Source organism: Phasianus colchicus, chromosome 1, assembly GCF_987193195.1.
Source record: "Phasianus colchicus chromosome 1, bPhaCol1.hap1.1, whole genome shotgun sequence".
Taxonomy (NCBI): domain Eukaryota; kingdom Metazoa; phylum Chordata; class Aves; order Galliformes; family Phasianidae; genus Phasianus; species Phasianus colchicus.
In genome coordinates this window covers 75,446,982-75,468,968 of record NC_143436.1, presented here as the reverse complement: position 1 = coordinate 75,468,968, position 21,987 = coordinate 75,446,982, and the positions used below count along the sequence as shown (strand labels likewise).

Genomic DNA, 21,987 nt, shown 5'->3' with positions numbered 1-21,987 from the left:
GGACTATTAGTCTTTTGAAACTGCTGGTCCTAAGGACCAGAAAGCAGGATTTTAAAAAACAAAGCTGATACTTCTTTATTTGAAATAAACATAAGTTTTAGCATTTAGCAAGGAAAGCATTGTTAATCCAATACTATGAGGATCTTAGAATTCCACAAACTAAAACTCTTACAAATATTCACCTCATATAGAGGAATGTGTCTTAGACTTTACAAGTCTCTGTGTTAAAAAAGTCACTCTTTCTACTCACACACAGTGAGTACTGCTAGCACCACATCCCTCTGTACTTTTGCATGGTATCTACATGTCAATAAAACAACATGAAAGAGGTTGTGTGTGCTAGTGCTCAACACTGCATCTTGATCTTGCTTTATTTGTAAGACCCAGCTGAAAGTAAACCCTGGAAGGTCTGTGTACTTACAGAGTTTGGCTGCTTCTGTGTAATAAGTGTAATTTGCAACAGACTGTTTTTCTTAGTAATTTTTTTTTTTTTTTTTTTAAGAGAGATAGCAAAATAACAGTAGAAGATGAGTTCATTTGTTTGTTTGTTTTTAAAAAAGCTTCATAAAATTAAATTTTGCCCTCAGAAGCTAAAGCTCCTTTACACGTCTGTTAGTATAGGGAGTGGTCTTCCCTGGAATTTTCAGTTTTCAGAATTTGCTGCCATTTGAATCATCATAAAGCAAATTGGATAGGTTTAGTTGTTCTTTGGTGGATTCATTTCTTTGCCTTCAGCTTTCTCAGTGTCTCAGGTTCAGATTGTGCCTTTACTGACTCAATTTCTGATGACTGTTTCACAACAGCACTTAAATTAATTCAGCACATTTGTTTTTATTTTCACAACTGTTATAAAAGCAGGACTCACCTGAGGAGTAAATGATTAAATGCTTCTGATTACATGCCAAATTCTGATCTCAGTGACACCTAGACAATCCTACCAAAACCAGCTAGTTTCTCAACAAAACTTAAATTTGAGTCGTGATGTTTGTTTTTAAACCATGGATTCACATGCAAGGCATTTTAGTATGTTGAATCATATAAATTCAAGAGAGGAAGCGAATGTATCCAGATTAGACAACCGCTATATTTGACAGGAATAATTGTAGCAAATAGATTTCTTTGCTGGGATTTGTCAATTTCTCAGAAGGCAATAATTCCCCAAGCACACTTAAGTTTCAAGTAAGGCCCCTAGGACATAAAGTGTACACTTGGCAGATTTTCCCCTTGGTAGAAAAACTTGTCTTCTTATTGATCTCTCTGTTGACTGCTAGAGATATTAGCCATCCATAAAATTATCCAGCCCAGGAAATTGATACTTGCAGACACAGGGACAAAGCCAGTGAAGCTTGGAGCACTCTAGGGCTTAACAACGTCTGCACACAGGGGACAGTGAAAGCTGCTGGGGTTGAGGGGTGTGAATTCCTCAGAACTGGAGAAATAAAACCAACAAAATCCATCTCCTAATTCAGTCCAATATCTCCTAAAATGGTCTGTAGTCCAAAGATCCAAATCAACCAGGTGGCATATTCTTCAAAGATCTGTCATGTCTAATTTTCAATTCAAGTGGGCTTCCATTACTCCACTAAAAATCTTAATATCATCTCCCATCCAACTTGCATTCTATTCATTCCTATAGTATAGCATATTTTTCAACACAAAAGTTGTTAGCAACAGGAGAGGCCTGGAAAATCGTAGAATGGCCTAGCATAGGATGATTTTAGATTAGAACTTTGTTTGCAATTTTATTTTTCGTTTTTTCACTTCTTATGATCATTTTTATGATGATATTCTTCAGGAAAGAAGTCAAAATAAATGCTATAATTACTGAAATTAAATAATGTTTTAATAATTAGACTTGGAATGTTTGTTCTTTGGAAAAAGCTCTTTTTTGAGAGAACATATTGCAAGGATAACTGAGGTATACCTACATCCAGGCAGAAATCAGGGATCCCCAAATTAATGTTACACAAACTTGCATGCCTGCACAGTGCATCACTATGCTATGGAAGACCCTCTCGATCATCCCACCAATTAGCAAAATTTCACCAAGATAACTAGGTTTATTTCTTATTGAATGGGATTGCAAAGCTCTCCAGAAGCAAGTTCCCCAGATGCAATTTGTGATCCCTTTAAAAACTTGACTTAGAAGACTTGACTGCTGATAAAACAGGGAGTTCAGATTGCAGTTCTATCATAGATCACTTTGTGGTAGTCTGACTTCATTTAGGCCACAATTTTTCATTCTTTCAGGAACTCGAGATGCTTCAGCGTCTATGACAGTAGTTGAAGGATTCCCTATATTGTCATCAGATCCATAGGTATTCTCCTCCCCATGAGGATTCTGAATAGTGTTGATCAGAGCTCGACAGGCACAGGCCTGGCCCCAGCATGCTACAGTGGTTTGTGCCTCTTTAGGATTGCCAGGGCAGAAGTGGATCTTTTCCAAGTATTCTACTAATTTTTCAGGATTCTGCTGTTGTTCAGAGGTGAAGGTCCAAACAACTACGTGTGCTCACTGCTCATACCATCTTATACTTTTCCATGTGATCCCATACTCTCTGCCACTCAGAACTATCCTGCCTTGGGGCAGATTGCAGGGTGATATATATTCTTAAATAATTGGTTAATCTTAAACATAACCTGAAACACATTCATGACACATAGTAATAGGAGCATGTTGGTTTGAACAGACAAAACCCAAAAATGACTCCAGTGATGAATACACACAAAACAGCAGTTTCTAAGCTGCAAATTTTATCATGATGTAAATCTAGGTCACACTACATAGCAAAATGAAAACCTTAATCCAACCCCTAATGCAGCAGGGAAAATAAGAAGCAAGCAAGGTGCTACACAATATAGTTGTAGAAGAAAACTCTCAAAGAGCATACAAGCATCCCCTTTCTTGGATTCAAATTCACTAGGAAAGGTGAACTAAGTCATAGATTTTTTTTCCAAATCCCCCAGGACAACGTGCTCTTTTAGGGTGGACAGAGGCAGAAATATTGATCCTTCTACTGTGCCAGAAGAGAAAGGTACAGAGAGCTTCTTGCTATTTAAGATATTCAAGTGCTCCTTCAGCCAGGTCCATAAAGTTGATTACTTTAACTTAATTCATAAAATAATACCGAGTGACTTATTTTTCTAATTGTTTATTGAATGTTTCCACGAACAGATCATCCTGGATGACATGCTTGATCACATGAGGAAAGGGCGTGTGATCCGTGACAGCCAGCACGGCTTCACCAGAGGAAGGTCATGCTTGACCAATCTGGTGGCCTTTTATGATGGAGTGACAGCATCGGTGGACAAGGGAAAGGCGACCGATGTCATTTACCTGGACTTGAGCAAGGCCTTTGACATGGTCCCCCACCACATCCTTCTCTCCAAACTGGAGGGATGTGGATTTGATGGGTGGACCACTCGATGGATAAGAAACTGGTTGAAAGGCCGCAGACAGAGGGTGGTCATCAATGGCTCTATGTCCAGGTGGAGGCTGGTAACGAGCGGCGTCCCCCAGGGATCTGTCTTGGGACCGGTGCTCTTTAACATCTTTATCAATGACATTGATGACGGAATTGAGTGCACCCTCAGCAAGTTTGCTGACGACACCAAGCTGAGTGGTGTGGTTGACACAGTTGAAGGACGGGATGCCATTCAGAGGGACCTCAAGAGGCTAGAAAGGTGGGCCCGGGTGAACCTGATGAGGTTCAACACGGCAAAGTGCAGAGTTTTGCACTTGGGCCGGAGGAATCCCAGGCATCCCTACAGACTGGAAGGAGAGGTCCTTGAGAGCAGCCCTGTGGAGAAGGACCTGGGGGTCTTGGTAGACGAAAAACTTAACATGAGCCAGCAGTGTGCCCTTGCGGCTCGGAAGGCAAATGGGATCCTGGGCTCCATCAGAAGAGGGGTGGCCAGCAGGGACAGAGAGGTGATTGTTCCCCTCTACTCTGCTCTTGTGAGGCCCCATCTGGAATACTGCGTCCAGGTCTGGAGCCCCCAGTACAAGAAAGACAGGGAGCTGTTGGAGAGGGTCCAGAGGAGGGCCACGAAGATGATCAGGGGACTGGAGCACCTCCCCTATGAGGACAGGCTGAGGGAGCTGGGCTTGTTCAGCCTGGAGAAAAGAAGGCTGCGGGGTGACCTCATTGCAGCCTTTCAGTACCTAAAGGGAGCCTACAAACAGGAGGGGAATCAACTCTTTGAAAGGGTGAATGACAGCAGGACAAGGGGAAATGGTTTTAAGCTGAGGGAAGGGAGATATAGGTTGGATGTCAGGGGGAAATTCTTTACGGAGAGAGTGGTGAGGTACTGGAACAGGCTGCCCAGGGAGGTTGTGGATGCCCCGTCCCTGGAGGTGTTCAAAGCCAGATTGGATGGGGCCCTGGGCAGTCTGGTCTAGCATTAGGTGGAATGGTGGTGGCCCTGCATGTGGCAGGGGGGTTGGAGATTCATGATCCTTGAGGTCCCTTCCAACCCTGGCAATTCTGTGATTCTGTTATCTGATAGTACTTGTCTCTGTACAAAATCTTTTCTGAATGTAGAAACAATTTTCCAAATCTAGAATAGCAAATTTTCATCTGAAATTCTGCTCTGACCTATTTGCTGCTAGATTACATCAAATATTATCTAATCACGAGTCTGATGCCACATTCATTTGTAGGTTTTGTTTGCTCCTTCTGCAAGTATATTTTGATTTGATTACTTTGCTTCTTTCAATGTTTTTCTCCATGAATTTCATTCAGATGAATTATCTCATGGAAGACCTGAAGCATGAAACCCAGTATTTAACTTTCCACAAAGCAAAAAATCATAGGCACTACCCCTAGTCTTCACAGGTACAGAATAAAGGACATGAAAAGAAGCGCTTAAAGTCATATTTTATCACTTTCACTTCTTCCTTCCTTTTTTCTTCATGAAAAGGAGCAGATGGGGAGAAGTGAACTCTGCTGTCTGGAAAACCTAATGATTATATAAAGGGACAAGTGTCAAGTTTGTTCAGCACAAGCCCATTTTGCCAGTTATCAGCATCAAATCAATCAGACTCAACAAGGGCTACATTATCTTGAAGATAAATTAGTTTGGAAATACTTGTTTTCATCCTATTGTTCAAGTGACTTGAAAATTACACAGTTATTCTCAGAAATTGTTAAGAAATACATTTCTTCTTTATCTTTGAAAACACAGGAAATTCTGTCTTGAATTTTCCTACACTATGTTTAACCCTGTCATTCTGCCTCCTAGTTAAATTTCCATTTGTAGAGTCATAATCTTTCTATATAATGTTAATTATACTTTATTATGAGTAATTTAGAAATTGTTATTATACCAATTAGAAATGAAAATACAGCACTTGTAAATCTTATTTTGCATGGGAATTCAAATATCTTCATAGTTCTGTATAGTCTCTCAGTGGTGTCTGACCCACTGGCTCTTCTGTTTTGAACATTATATGTATGGCATGTTTTATACACATACATGTATATACGTACATGTGTAATGTACATATACATATATTGTACATTGAACAAGACAGTAGATAACATAACCTATGTCTGAGCAGATTTTCTGTTTGATTTTTACATGATAATAGAAAGAATTAGTAAAGCCTTTGATTTTAGACATACATTAGCAGGTATTCTGTTTTTAAAATTTTCCAGACTTGTAAGCACATAATATTCCCTTGACATACTAATGAGGCTGGTAATACACACCCTAAAAATACAATTTTCCCCACAGAATAAACAGCATGTATTATTTTTGGATCATCGATATGAGCTCTGGGAAATCATCATCACTGGTTTTATGAATTCAATTTTTTTTTTCAAGTTCTTTTTCTTGTATTTTGATTTTCCTACACTTCCCTGATGCAAATGTATTTCAGTCCTTCTTCATCATGTTCAGTGGTGTGTTTCTAGTATTCTTTAAAAATAAAAGAATTCCTGCCACTCCACTGGCCAAAAAACTCACAAAAACAACAACACTAAAAAGCCCAGTAATTCTTATCTTAAATTTAATTAGAATGAACATTAGAATGAACTATTGTTTGTCCGTAACATCCATAGGTGTCTATTCAAATGCTTTTCCATCATTCCAATGTTCACTTTAAATTGTGCACAGAAGCACAATTTATGTTAGAAAATTTTTAATTTGTATTCAAGGTGATATTCCAGCTAATATGTATATAAATCTTTTCAAATTTCCAATGACTAATTCTCTTCAATCATACAGGATGCATACACAACTGAGTTTCTTATATACACTCAGTCCATTTTGCCATCTTTTGCAGAACAATTTTGTTTCATAGTTGCAAAAAAAAAAAAAAAAAAAAAAAAATCTTAACAAAATCTGGACCTACGTAAGCTGATACTTTTTCCATATATATAATGCAATTATTTATGTTTCTTTTACAAGTAGGCTCTAATTGGCTTTTGTCAATTCTCTCTTGTAGTCCTCAGTTTTCTCCTTTTTTGCATGTTCCTATGGGTTTGTAGTTTGCTAATCCAGACAGTCAGCTGTCTCATACTTTCCCCACAGAACTTGTAATTTGTTTTGTTTCTACTGGGCATTCTGGCAATTTTCATAACAATTTTTCCCCCTAAATATGCAGCATGAAATTGTAACTTTTTCATGTCTCAAACTGACTCCTTTGTGTCTCATTGCTGTCCAAACAGATAGAATCCAGAAGCTCCCATGAAATTTATTGTTTGCTCATAATTATATTAAAAAATATAAAATATAATTAAATAATAACAATTGCTTATATTATAATTATTTGACAAAATTATTGCTGCTCATCTTCTTTTTTAGTATCTTAGTGAGAAAAAAAAAAATTGTATAAAGATGCAGTCAGAATATTTTATGCATGCAGACACCATCTCATCTATAAGTGGAAGAGACTTGCTAGGTTTCAAACTTGGTGTCCCAGTATATTAGAGAAGTGAAATTTGCAATTAAGAAAGCAAGTTGTTAAACTTAGTCTACGTCTACTACAGACAAGCCTGGAAAGAAACACCCTTTGCAAAATAATCCTAACCATTCATAATGAAAGATACCTCTCAGAAGGACAAGGCTGATACTTTCAACTGTCTTGAATTAAATTATATTTAAATATGTACTCTGAATATGTTACATTGATATTATTCAACAGCTTGAAGGCATGTAAAACTCTGTGGCTCCCAACTGGAGTTGATAACAGACTGAAAAATTGTGCATGAGATTTATCATACAGAACATGAATATTGTATCAAGCACTGTCTATATAATGATGTGTTCTGTTTACTTGCTTTCCCATTTCATGAATGGTTTTTAGTAACTCTGACCTTTGTCTTCCCACCTGAATGTTATCCTTCATACAAATTTAATATAATTCTTATGTCTTTGCTACAGAATTAGAATAGTTTATCCAGGGTCAAGATTTTGAAATCTCTCCTTCAGACTTGTTTGTGACATTATCTATTTCTCACAGAGTAAATTATCTTATTACATGGAGGGGGGGAAAAAAAAAAAAAAAAAAAAAAAAAAAAAAAAAAGCTTTATACTTTATAAAAAAGGATAGAAAAGGATACAGCATGAATTTAATGCAGACTATGGATTTGTCAGAATTTCCAACTGCACATAATCCAGTTCTGATGTGTTTGGTTTTATGGTTAATAGAAATTCATTTTCAAGCTACAAAGACTAAACCAACACAAACTGTTGGTTTACAGCTACATTAATAAAGCCAAACTGCTTATGAGCTTACTTTCTGTGCCAGTAGTCCTTCTCTCAGTTTCATTCCCTTACATTCTGCAATATCTCAGCTTCCACTTCCTCTCACCTCCCTGTCCATTAAACAACTATAGTATCTTATCTCTTTCCCTCTTCTCTGACTACTGGCTTGTGAAGAGACAGCGCATCATTTTGCTATTTGAACTCTGTGAATGCTAATGCAGATACTAGGAAGCTATGAGCTTTGTTCTTTAAACATGAGGCACTAGTCTGAGTGTGTTTTCGTGCCAGTTATAATGAAACTTGTAGGACTTTAGTATTTTAGAAAATTTTGTACATCTTGATAATTTGGTTAAATAAAAGACTTCCAAATTTAGGAATGACTGGGAAGGATTAGCAGGCTATTTGATAATACAGTTTTTTTTTTCTTCAGTAAAACAGGCTAAAAAAGCACAGTAGGAATGCACAAAAGGAGATGCAAGGTAGAGTAATTTCTATACTGTTAAACAGTACTTCTTTTCCACTGAATATTTTCATGTTTATGGGTTGTTGTTTTTTTTTTTTTTTTATGTTTAGTATGTCAAACATAATTTGTAACAATTATTTAGGATCAACTGGTTGGTGGTCCAGATGGCCTCTGAAATGGGGGATCCTGGAAAAGCAATAACTTTTTCATTCTGCTGTTTTCTGGTGCTTACTTGCTCTGAAATAATTCAAACATGGTTTCACCTCTTGTTAAAAAAAAAAAAAAAGGAATAAATCTGTATTATTATTATTATGCTTCATGGTACTAGAGGCACATGATCACATGCTAGAACAAAAGCTTCACTGCTGACAATTCTGTTGATACATTTGTCTCATCTAGTGTCTACGTAAAACCTCCAAATTCAAAGATTTATAACAGTGCTGAATACTTCTCCGGTTCCTAGCACTGCATTTTATTTTGGACAAATTAGCAGTATCTGAGAATTCATAATTATGCTCTTGGAGAAAACTGGGAACAAAGCTTTCAGGCTCTTTCCCCCACAGCAGATATGAACTTGCATTAGTACACATCACAAAGTAATAAGTTCCTCTTATCGCTTGACTGTAGAAGGGAGTGCATCTGAAAAATGCAACTCTTTCCACTGAGTATTGGCATGCATTTTCTTTCAATTTTGCATATTTCAAAGAAGAATTAACCATCTGAAAAGAAGCATGTTGTGCCATAATATAGCACAAGATCATGACACAGGACAATATCTGCCAGACGAAGGCCAGCTAAGTATCCCATATAACTGGATTAGGACCTTCAAGTCATGGGCCAAGAATGCTGATTTTGTTGGCCACAAAAAATCTAGATTCCTCAGAAAGAATTGGATTGACTTGTTCATATGTTCTTAGGTCTTCAGGTTGTATTATCATCTCATTGCAACATGTATTTTCATGTTAAACTTATGCATTACAATATTTGGGATCTGTTATTTGTCAGGCTGTGCTCTGCTAATGTCACACTGCATTCACATCTGAAAAAGTTTCAATGAATATTTTAAGGAAGATTTCATAAGCTCTTATTATCGATACATTGCTAAAACCTAGGAAAAACTCCCCAAATTAGTTCCACCTCAAAAAAGCAATCACTTAGTGAAAGTTGTTTGACACATCTGCAAATACACAAATACAACTGGGTGTGCACAGGGGTATAAAAATCCACTTAAATCCAATTCTCAAAGGTTGATGATCACTCTATACAGAGAGCGAATGATGGGCAAAACCACCACATTGATGCTACTTAAGCTCTAGTATTACAGTACTTTATCTTGATCCCAGCCTTTTTACTAGTCTTCTAATGGAGTGAATTTAAGATGGAAAGAAGGAAAATATATTGTCTTTATTCTTCTTTAGGAATTTTTCATTAAGTTCTCCACATCTTAATTCTCTACTGACCTATTGAGATCTGGCCCACGCCAGGATTATCTGAATTTGCACAGATACCTGTAAGAATTGTTGCTATGTCTAGTTTGGCAGTTTGATGTAGGTATTCTGCCAAAATGAGACCGAAGTCTTATCAGAATGAAACAGGAAATTCTCAAGCAAATTCGGGAGCTGACTTTTGAATTAGGAGTGTTGACAGGAACAGAACTGCCTGTCTGGCAATTTTCAATTATTCCCTAACAGTCATAGAGCAAACCTAAGCATTTTCAGATTTTGGCTGAGGAGAAGGGTGCTCAAGATTTGTTTTTCCCAGAGACATTCTAGTTCTGCAGATCTTGTTCTGACTTAGATCCAAAAGTGCAAGAGGTATATTTCCATGCTCCAGAAATGTCATAGCAGAATCTGCTGCCCGTGAAAAGCTTCTACCAATATGAAAGAAATTTCAAAAAATATCTTGCAAGATTATGATATTGTCAAATCAGAATATAAATTCAACTCCAGTCTATTTTTAATTTGGACCCAAAATACTGGCTAAAAAGTAATAAAGGTACTGCTGCAAGGTAGTGGACTATTTTTCCTTTCAGGCATCTGTTTTCTTTCCTTTCTTTTTTCTCGTATGTGCTTCACTTGGCTCAACCAGATAACTAAATAGCTGCAATTAATTCTATTTTTGGAGATGCTCACATTTTTTTGTTAGTATATTGTACTGTTTCTTTAGCACCAAACAGTAGATTCGGGCTGTGGTAGGAACATGATCAGACAAAAGGTGAATGACAGTTTTTCCTGAAGTGTAAAACTTACTCAATTTTCTGCTAAATTATTCTGTCCCTATCCGCAGTTTCAGTTATTTCCATAGACTTGGCTCATAAATATTGCATGTCTGCCTAGCTGGGAAATTGCATTTCCATTTTCAACACCTGCTATGTGCTAGACTTCTATTAGAGGACTAGCTGGATTTCTGCAATGGAATATTTACAGTTAGAATTGTTACCCATGGCCATTTTTAAAACAAGATTAATGCTCATCCTAGTTTTACCTTTGCTGTAAGATGATTTTGGTTTGTTATTAAGTTTGAAGTGTGTTTGGGACTCTTATTTGATTTCTGTTGCTCTTACAGTGTAATCATGCCATCATATTCCTAGCTTTTCCTTATAAAATCAACCTACAATTTCCTTGTCCAGTATCTACATCCACACCCATTGTTTCGCAGCATGCTTGTTGATGACTATTTTCCAAGATACAAGCGTTTGCTCTTCATGGTGTTGTATGTATAGAGGCTGCAGAGAATTCAGCAGATTTACCAAAGACAATAAAACATATGTACACCAGGGGACATTTTTGATAATTGCAATTGCATATGGTTGCACTCAGTTATTCATGGAAACTCTGAAACCATCATATTATATTTTGTTTACCAGATTTTAACTATTTTAGTAAAACAGACTGATACAGGTTCAGATTTGACAAGACTGGCAAGCCTGGATTTTTACTCATTCACAACAGGGATACAGAATCAGTACTAACTGTTTTTTCCCAACACCATGACATAAAAACATGTGAATATTTAACAACTTTCCCCCAACCTTCACAAAAGCACACCGAATGAAGCAGAACATCCTCTCAGTCCTATATGCCACAAACACATTTTTCCCAACCTTTCTGCTTACCTTTACTATAAGGCTGAGGCCAGCAAGGGCAGCACAAGGGCCTTTGGTGGCATTCCTTCACAGTTTCAGTTGCCCTGTCTCAATAAATAAATGCACAAGGATACATATATACTATTATTTTGGCAGATCACTGTATACCTTGCAGCTCACAGCAACCTAAGGTTCAGTTGTCGATCCCAATATTTAAGAAATCTAGCGTAATTATTATTTTTTAAATGCATATTACATTTATGATTATTTCACAATATATTTATTGATTTCAAATACATACTAATTAGTTATTTCTGTCAATTTTTAAAAATTGAAATGCAAAATTAAACTTTGTGTACCAGCTCTCTCTTTAATGTACTGTATATTCTATTCATTTTTTCCTCTACTATCTTTTGCTACTCAGTGAGTTTACAAAGGCAATGAATTCAGAAATAGACATTTATTGAAATAACATATGACATCTCTGTGCAAATTGTATCATCCCTCAACCAAAAATCTGCAGACTTTCTTACATATAGGCACTTCTCTCTCCTGCAATAGCTCCAGAGTTCTCAAAAATAGAATGTTCCAGACAAGAAAATCATACAGAGTCTGAAATGGACATGAAGAGATTACCATGCCCTTGCTCCCAAACTCTTGCTTGCTCTGTATAATCTGTTTTTCTATCCAGTTCTCGCTGGCCTTCAGGATAAGAACTTTACACATTTTATAAAATCTGTAGCTGTGCTGTAAGGATCCATAGCTGCTCAAAGGACATCTTCCTGATATATCCTTCAACTAAGCAGGGCTTATCTTACTGCATGTCAGAAGCCTTTTTCTGATATTTGAGTGCTTTGCCAATGTGGGAAACCTAAATCGCAAAATTTGAAACACGTGAATTTCTCTCATGCTAGCTAGTAAATGCCATTTTTAAATCCTACCAAACCATAAAGCAAGAATATTGTTTACATACTACTAGTCTCATGGAGATTGTTTTTCATAGACACCCAGGAGAAATTTGCTTAATGTCTTAAGGGACATTTTACATGCCTGAAACATCTCTGCAAATCTAGACCCAGTTTACTGAAGACTCCTGCTTGTCTAGAGTTATGTGCATTACAGGAGGATGTGCTGAATCCCTTTCAGCATGTAAAATCAGTGTGCGGGCACCTGAGTCAATGCCCCAACTTATCTTGACAATTACAAGATAAATAGCCTTTAGTGGCACATTTGCTGTATTGAGGAGTTTCTGAAAACTTTCACACTGACTACCATGCTGTCTTGTTTGATGTTTTATTATTACAGAAACATAGGCATAAGTGCAGTTTCTAATCTTTATCTAGTATGTTAGTAACAAAATTTTACTGGAATGGTTAACACGTGTCTGATAGACTGATAATATCTCCCCTCTATGTTATGATCTCTTAGTCTGAATTATAGCATTCACGCTTTCTTCCTCAGATATGCACTTATGGTTCTTCTTCATTTCTTAGTGTTTCAGTCATGTTAGTATCCACAGCACTATGCAAAGCCTCAGCTGTTAATCCTCAAAGTTGCATCATGCAGCAAGACTCCTCATCCATATGTTACAACTCTGGAAAACAGAAGCATAGAGCTAACATGTCCAATGAGCACAGTTATCCTAGATTCCAGTGCTTAATGAATTTGTTGCTGCAGACTTCAAGAAGTATGAGTTTAGCTTACAGCTGGCAGTAGAATGAAGATCAAAATGCAATTTCCTGCCTCAGACTAAACTAAATGCGCCTAGGGGAGATATAAGTGTCTGCAGCCCTCAGATTGGAGGCTGGATGTCATATCAGTTTTGCTGTGGCACCTTCTGTTAGAGCCAATTTTCAGCTGCATTCATTTCTCCAGATTACGCTAAAGGTTATTACCGTTCTAGATTTTACGCTAGTTTCAAATATTAATCCCTTGGAACTTCTGCATATTTACTGTCTTGCATGACATATGTATGTATCATTACCAAATGTTGATAACAAATGAGAGGGAAATATTTAACAGACACAGATAACCACTATGTTTAGCTCTTGGTTTATAAGTTTTAAATGGTGACCAAATGCTAGAGAAGGGAACCTTGTGAACTACATATGCAGCTTTGTATTTTGCATCACCTTTAAAAATTAAAAATTAACAACTATTTTCATTTACTTAGTCTAAAATGAATATCTTAAGTGGTTTGTGAATTCCTGAGATGTGTTTTCATGCCAAATTAAAAATGAATATCAAAAAACACCCAAGTGCCTACAAGAAAACTCAAGTCCCTCTACTTCACAGAATTTCTGAGTTAAAGACTACGTGCTTATGCCCTCACAAGGCAGTCTGCCCAAAGACAAGACAAAACAAAACATTGCAGAGTACATGAATACAAATTAATTCACTGGAAAAGTCCTTTACATGTCGTTCTTGGAAGGCTGAGGGAGTGATCGTCATTTTCAACCCTCCGCAGAAGAATTACTTTGAAACATTTTGCAAGGACCAGTGAAGAGGTCTCAACAAGAGGTTCCCATTGTTTTCACATTTTACAGCTTAGGTCTCCAACCCACAGCCCAGGGGCCACAAGGGGCCTTGGACAGCTAAGAATGCAGCCCTGCAAGATAATAAAATTTTAACATAATTATGTGATTTCTAATGATATTTCTCATGAGTTGATTGCATGTTCAAGCACAGACTGCGTAGGCAACAAAGGAATACTGTGGAGGGGTGGGAGAGGCACAGTGCAGTGCTAACTCCCATCTCTCGCAACATACACTCACTTGAATCAAAATCTGTGTGCATTACACATTACAGATATTTGTGACATTTGGCAAGTAAAATGCAGTGATTTAGCAACATTAACATCTCAACCTACCTATGTATCTGTGAAGATACAGCAGATGTGTAAGATTTCTCATTTAATTATAAAACTTGAGCTTGTGTTATTTTGTAAAATAGTAAGTTCATAAGTTAACATAATCATTAGTTTCACAAAAATAGTCAAATATTCTACTAGCGTGATGTTGGGTTTTTTGCCATCTTTTTATGGTCTAATAAAAACAGTTTAAAAGTAAGATACATCACTAATTTTATACCTTTTCTACATTTTATATGTGACCCTCTTCACTCAGTGTGGCCCACACAAACCAAGTTTGGACACCCATGCTTTGAAGTGTTAGACTTCCCTCCCTGACAGCTAAAAATTAGATACTCAGTGCAAAACAACAGTGAAGATGAACAAAAGAATTTTTCAAATAAAATGAAAGCATAAAATAGAAAGAACATCTCTTCACAAAAAGCAAAGTATAATTTTTCTCTGTTCCATTTTATAATGAAAATATTTGGACTTCATAGATCAATTCAAATGAAGTTAATAGAGAGATTCATAAGGACTTTGGTGTTATACTGAACTGGTGTTTTGTGGACAGGCTACTGGCAGGTGAGATTCAGTTCTGTTTACCTTATTCCAGAAATAATACAATTTACTCTTGACAAAAACTAGATAGGCTTCTGTGGAAGTAAGAGTCCTCTTCGTCTCTCTTCTTCACAATGATTGTGAACAGAAAAGCAGGAATGGAAAACAAGACAACACAGTTAAGGCACATAGAAATTAAGAGCTAGAATTAGCTGTGCTAGCTTGTGAAGTGATAGTGCACAGGGAGACACAAAGCATTGCTGAGATGCAATGTTTATAGAAGAAATCTCACAGCTCATATTTGTATTATATACTTATAAATTCCTGGAACCCAATTTTATAGGGTTTTTGATTAATGACTGTATTACAGTTCAGCTCCAGGCCTATTGAACTTACTGTACTGGAACAAGACACACTCTAGCCAAATATGAACACTACTATTAGAGCACGATTTAGTGGTGGTTCACTGCTCAAAGGCATTACTGCGCAGGCTCTGATTATTGTACACACAGAAAGAGAGCCTCTCAGAAGCTTTCTTAAAACCAAAGTCAAATGCATGTTTGTCTCAGATACAGCCATGGCAGAAGAGGTGAAGAAGAATCAAATGCTGTTCTCCCACTATCATGTTTAAATTAAATTGAGTGCAATTCCTGAAGATTTGCTAACACCTAGAGAAGACTCTACAGACCCTTGTGTTCAATTCCAGAGCTAGTATGTGGGAACAGGACCACTGGAAATTTCACCCACCATCTTACAATCAATCCTTATTTAAAAAAAAAAAAAAAAAAAAAGGATTGATAACTGCTGTTTAGAATACAGATCTTCAGAAAACATAAGGAACATTTGTACTCCCTTTGAAAGCGTAGGACTTAATACAACTAATCCTATTTCATCTCAGTTCTTTCTAAACTTCTATCTTACATATACTAGAAAGATGAAGTGACATTTGAAATGAATGATGAAGTGAAAGATGTGACATTTGGAAACGCTTAGACATTCTCTTAAGAAAATAGCCACTTTCTCCACCCAGTATATAATGATAATAATACCACCACCACCCCCCCTTTACACATATAAATTCTGGAAAACTGAATTTGCAAGTGCAAAATTAATGATGAAGGGTTTCTTGTTATTTTCAATTAAAAAAAAGAATATTCTCCTTTAGGAATATGGCATTGTGATTTGAAAAACAATAAACAGTTGCAATGATGTTAGCTTATTAAACAACCGCCATTCAAAAAATAATAATAATAATAAAATGAAGAGATATAGGATTGCAGATATTAATTTAATTATGCTCCTGCAACTTACTGATTTGGACATGAAGACAATGTTTATTCTGTTTTAAATGAAAATGTTACAAGTTGCTATGGCTGCTTGCATTTGGAGGAATGTCCTTTACTATTGCATATAAAATATTATACACAGGTATACATCAGGCTTTCAAAGAAGGAATGATTTGTAATTATGTTTGACATCAGGCAGAGAGAATTTATACGAACGTAGTACACAGAAGACCATTCATGCTGGGTAGTTAACATACTCACAAATTGGTATTACTTGCCATCTTGGATATAGCCATCTCTGGGAGTAGCAGGGGCCAAAAGGGCAGAAGAAGAATGAGGAACTGCATTCTTCTATTCCCAGAGCTAAAATCTTTTCGACACAGTACTTAGATGAATCATGTAAGAAGATGACAGTCTTCACTGTTTGATATAGCTGTGGGCATAGTGGATTTAGAGGATAAACTCCAGTATCCAATATCCTGACATACTGTATTACTGGATATATGAAGGGAATACCATATATATATATTAGGAAATACCAGAGGGATTGTATATTTTCACCCTTACTCATTAAGTAATTTTAAATACTCCCAAAGCATTCCTCAGTTTTTCTCACAGCTTTATCAGTCCAATTCCATCTCACCAAATGGAGACGGAGTGACTCCCATTGATTTCATCTGGAGATGGATTAGAACACTAGTCTTATGAGGGGCAGCTGAAGGAACTGAGATTGTTCAGTCTGGAGAAGAAGAGGCTTGAGGGAAACCTCACTACTCTCTAGGAGTATGAGAGAGGAGGCTGTAGCAAGGTGGGGGTTGGCCTTTAGGCCTGACAGGATGAGAGGTAATGGCCTTGAGTTGCACCGGGGAGGTTCAGGCTGGATATTAGAAAAAATTTCTCCAAAAGAGAGGGATAAGACATTGGAATAGGCTGCCCAGAGAAGTGGTGGAGTCATCATCCCTGGAGGTTTTCAAGAAAAGGGTAGATGTGACAGTGGGTAACATGGTTTAATGGGCATGGTGGCAATTGGTTGTATGGGTGATCTTAGTGGTATTTTCCAATCTTAATAAGTCTACGATTATACAAAATATGCTACATATCATATTACAAAGCTCTCTGTTTAGCAAGACAGCTTACAGTTCATGCTCTTGGCTGTCAATCACAAATTTAAAAGGCATTAAAGACGAAGAAAGCATAGGATAAATCAAAACCTCCTTCATTACAGAAGAACAGGAACAGATTACCCTTGGGACCAGTGAAACTATAAGCACATAATATTATTTGTACTTGTAATTCATTCCTCTATACCCATTTTTAGGATCATAACATTTTTCTTCTCAAACATAACTTTAACTCTTGTAATTAGAAGTCACTTTTATGCTTTCTTTTGTGAAGTTAGTGTGAAAATTGGAGAAAATAACTTTATGAGCAAAATCAGTGTCATGGTTTCCATAAGCAAACAAAACCATGTTACCTCCTGCATCATGAGATAAATGCACTGTCTAGGGGCGGGGGGTGAAAGCTTTCATGCCTCTCAAAGCCACATATTAGTCTACCCACAGACCACTCGATCACTGTACACACCAATAATGAGTCCGTAAGGTCTGTATCCAGGACTATCATTTACAGCTATATTCATATATATCTTCATTATATGTATGCTTTATATATGAAAACTGTGGCAAGCAAAACCCTAGTATTCCCTAGGTTTTATTTAGCTTCTGTGAAATAGATGTGTGAAACACACAGTGGACACAAATACCTAAAAATACTGCCCATTCACAAATATATCTAAGGAATGTTGGATCCAGGAGCTGTCTTTAACTGCTCCCACAGCAAATCTAGTCTCAAAGTTCTTACAGTAACCTTGAGTCAAAGTTAAGTACTACTATCACATTTTACAGGTAGAAAAATCATTTTAGGAAACTGCATTTCTAACTGCATTTCTTATTTTCATAATCACTAAACGCACTGTAGCTACCCAGGGTCCAAACAACAGTGAAGCAAAACAAACAGATATACAATATCTCAGTTATACTAGCAGTCAAATTCAGCAAAAATCTCAAACTAAAAGTAAAGTAACATGCTGGTAGGACATTGGACATTGGTAACATCAGTAGGACATTACAGCAGCTACATGTTCATTGGTAATGCTACTGTAAAACATGAAGCTAATTTTAGCAGCATCAACAAGTCCTTAATTGTTTTCTCAAAATAAATTCAATACCAAGGGGAGTTAGGAATCCAGATTATTGAACTTAAGCACCACACACTTATTTCTGACTAGCTGAACACCAAGAAGATATCCTACAGAATTTCTAGGAACTGCCAGTTTTCAGTTGGTTTTAACAGTACTTGAAGTCAGGAGCATTTGCAAAGTCACAGATACTGTGTGCATGACGCTAAAGGACAGTTCTTTTATGACTACAGATTTGCAACAGCTTTCCTAAAACTCCGTGGAAAAAAAAAAGATTAAAAGTTTATGGTATATTTGATTAATCACGGAATATTTTTAATTATTACTGCTATTACAATAACATCTGGAGGCCCTAATCAGATTCTGACTTCAGAGGCCTAAGACTGTGTAAGACGTTATTTGTAAGTTATAATGAATGAGACCCAACAGACTTCGTCATGTAAGGGGAGAGGAAGTCAGGACATGCCTCTGGCATTTGGGGCTGGAAGGCAACCAAGATTCTCTGGACTGTCCAATGGGCACACATCCAGTCAGGAAAAGGGTTATAGTACTCAGCTGCAGCTGAAATAAAGTCTTCTAGTAAGTTTGCTCTCTCACACAACCCTATGAAATAAAATACACAGCTGCAATTCAGTGATGTTTCTCCTGCTCCATGACCTCAGTTAATACAGCATGTAGATTCACAAAGCAGGGGAAAGGCCACAGAAAGACAGAAAATTTGGCTTTCTCTGGACAGGAACTACAGGACTCTGATGCTTAGCACTCAAGATCTGACAGTTATGTATAGTCATGAAGCAAGATGTCAATCTATATCCCCCAAAGCTCACAATCTAAGATAAAAGTTTTAATGTATGTCTTATGGAAAGACAATAGGAGAAAAACTGATAAAAGAGTCAATTTCAGTAGACATGTATGTGGCTTGTTGTCAATTCATAGACATTCCATTTAGGCAGTCAATATCAGCAAACACAACAATAAACAGTACTGGTAAATATATATATTTTTATTTTTACCAGCTTACTCAAACTGTTAACAGTGATGACAGTGGGGAGAAGAAGAACAAGGATAGGTAGGAGGGAGGATGCTTTTTTAAATTAAGAAATGAAGTTACTGGTTTTAGAATTGGTGAAAAAGTTCACTGGCATCAAATGTTAAAACAGTTCCTGCTTGGTGTGTATGCTGGTTTGACATACAAAGGATTATTATCTTCCCTAGGTGATATTGTTTCATAAACATACTGTGCTACAGAAGATCTGGTCATCGAGACAAAATCTAGATACTGTAATGTCAGACAAAAAGAACTTCCTCAAGGATTTTAGACAGTTGTATCTCCTACTTTTTCAACAACATTGCTAGTTATGATAATTCCACTGCAATTATATTATTCTTCAGGTTACTGAGTAGCTAGTATCTAGCAAGCAGATGAGATTCTTACTTTGGAACAACCATATCATACATCCCACACTTCCTAAATTCCAGAAAATATCTTGAATAAGAAAAGTCCAGTCAAACCTCAAGCCATGTGGAAAGAAATCCTATTCACTTCAAGCAAATAGACAACTTGTGTTTCTAAAAATGTTTATTTCTTTTAAAATTCAAGTCAAGCAAGAAGCTTTAATTTATTGAATCCAAAATATTTTCAGGTGGTCAACTTGTAAACTTTCTGACACTGATTCTGGATTTTCTTCCCAAGTTTGTAACTTTTAATACTTCAAGGCTACCTCTGATTTGAGATTCCTCTCTTCTATATTTTAAATATTATTTCAAGAGGCATTTCATTCAATCTTTAGGACTGTAACACGCTCCAGTGATTTAAAGTTTTATCTTTTGCAATCCCAAGACTTAGCTCTAAGAAGTAACTAATACTTGCCTTATTTGTTCTATATATTTGATTTCATTTCCTTCTAAACAGTCCTTATCAGCAGAGCATGTGACTTCACTCTGTTTTGATAGGCTTTGAAAATTTCTTGTTTTTCAAATGCATATTCAACTTTGCTGCATTAAAGATGACAGGCCAGTGAAGAAAGCTTTCTTCTGGGCTGAGATAGGGTAACAAGGTCATATATACAGAGAAGTTAGCTTTCCATCAGACATTTGTATTGATTGTCAGGAGATAATTCCTCAGCTTCATGAACTGATTTGAATAAAATGTCCAATAGACATGAATCAAGATAATGGTACAGAATAGAATTATCCTAAAAGCTTTTTGTGCTGATCATTACACAATTAAAAATGGAATTAAAGCATTGAATAAAAACACACAGTCTGTACCCTGGCATACTGAACCGAAAACATTTACTTCTTGATCTTTAGCTATGCTAGAGCACCAGTTTGCGCTGAAATTCCATCTGTGCACAATATCTGAATGCTAAAGAAGCAGTATTTCTGAAATCATGATATAGAGAATGTCACAACCAGAAAAACTCCATTAAATGTGACTAAGATCCTAACACCAATTTCTTTTGTGTATCATCTCAGCTTTGCGAGCTGTGAGTGATTCTATATACCTGTTCAAGAGCCAGAGTAGACAGCACATATCTTAACTGCTCCCAGTTAATTGGCTTCAATTTCTGCATTCAGATCCTAGTCTCCTTTGATTGTTAGGCTTCTCCATGGAGTTAGAAAATATCTGCTTAACAACACAGGAAGAGATGTCCATGTTTTACAGAGCCTACACCTCCCTCTGGAAGCCATTCTACAGATATGTCAGATAGGGATTCTTTCTTTCTTTCTCTGGACAACTGTTGAAGTAGACATCTGAAGGAGCATAGGATGTAGCATAAAGAACAAGACAACAATTGTGTACAACAGAGACCCTGTGGCTGAAGTAGGGATAATGGGGAAAAAATCCAAACAACAACAGAAGTGTCTTAGCAACACATAGCCCATTGAACCAAATTTAAGGCAATCTCTGTAAAATATGAGGTTTACGTAGTGATACAGTCCACATTCATCAGCCCTCAGTAAATTTTGGAAGAGATAAAAGATCTATTTGGGAAAAATTTAAATGTAGATCTGGTCTTGATCTACAGTCAAATTATTGCCAGGTTGTCTCCATCAATAGGCAACCACTACCAATTGTATTTCCTTGCTTTTTATGGATATAGCTAAATTCAACAAGCAAATCAGACTAAAAGAGGAAAATTCATTTTTGCCAGGACAGATTCAGAGAGACTCACAATCTTCTGCCCATATTGCTGTGTTAATGACAAGAATTAGAGCAGCCCTGAATGATTCTCCTGTAAAACAGTACATTTCTGATACAGATTTCTTGAAAATTCCATAGATTAAGTGATGTAGCTTTTCTGGAGGTCCATTTTAATCCTATTTCTTTGTTTTTTCTGTCACCTTTAGTACACACATGATTGACAACAAGCAGTATAGACCAGATCTGAAGAATGTGAATATTATAAGAGAGGGCAGGAGGACAGTCTTTTATCACTCACACTTCCCTCACATGTGTTTAATTGCATTAGATGCAGAGGAATTTTCCCCAGTCCACAATAGTATTTAAGGAGAGGCACAGGAAGCATCAAGTTGAATTAGCTGGTAATTACACTGAACAGTTTGGACAATTTTAAGTGCATGCATTTCTTACACAGAAAATGTATGTAATGGCATACAGCAAATATTTATGAAGATGCTAAATTAAATTTCTTCCAAGGAAAAAGAAGCAAAGAGAATAATCCGACTAGGAAAATTGTTACGCTTGTACAAAGCATAGAAAAGTTATTGAAAAGCCTCTGATAATTGGAAAAACAAACTAAACAAATCCTATTTAACATATACTCTAGAGAAAAGCAAAAGCAAAAAAAAAAAAAAATAAGATTATAT

General features: G+C 36.6%; 1 protein-coding gene across 2 annotated transcripts in view; it reads right to left on the bottom strand.

Annotated features, from left to right (window-relative positions):
- NTF3 (neurotrophin 3) overlaps nt 1-21,987 on the bottom strand; it is a 62,793-nt gene that overhangs the window by 19,014 nt on the left and 21,792 nt on the right. Inside the window, exon 2 of one of the 2 annotated variants that reach the window (XM_090134459.1) lies at nt 11,292-11,369. The exons of the other annotated variant lie outside the window; for it this stretch is intronic. The gene's annotated coding sequence lies outside the window, so the exon portion shown is untranslated. The remainder of the gene's footprint in view (nt 1-11,291; nt 11,370-21,987) is intronic. 2 annotated transcript variants of the gene reach the window in all.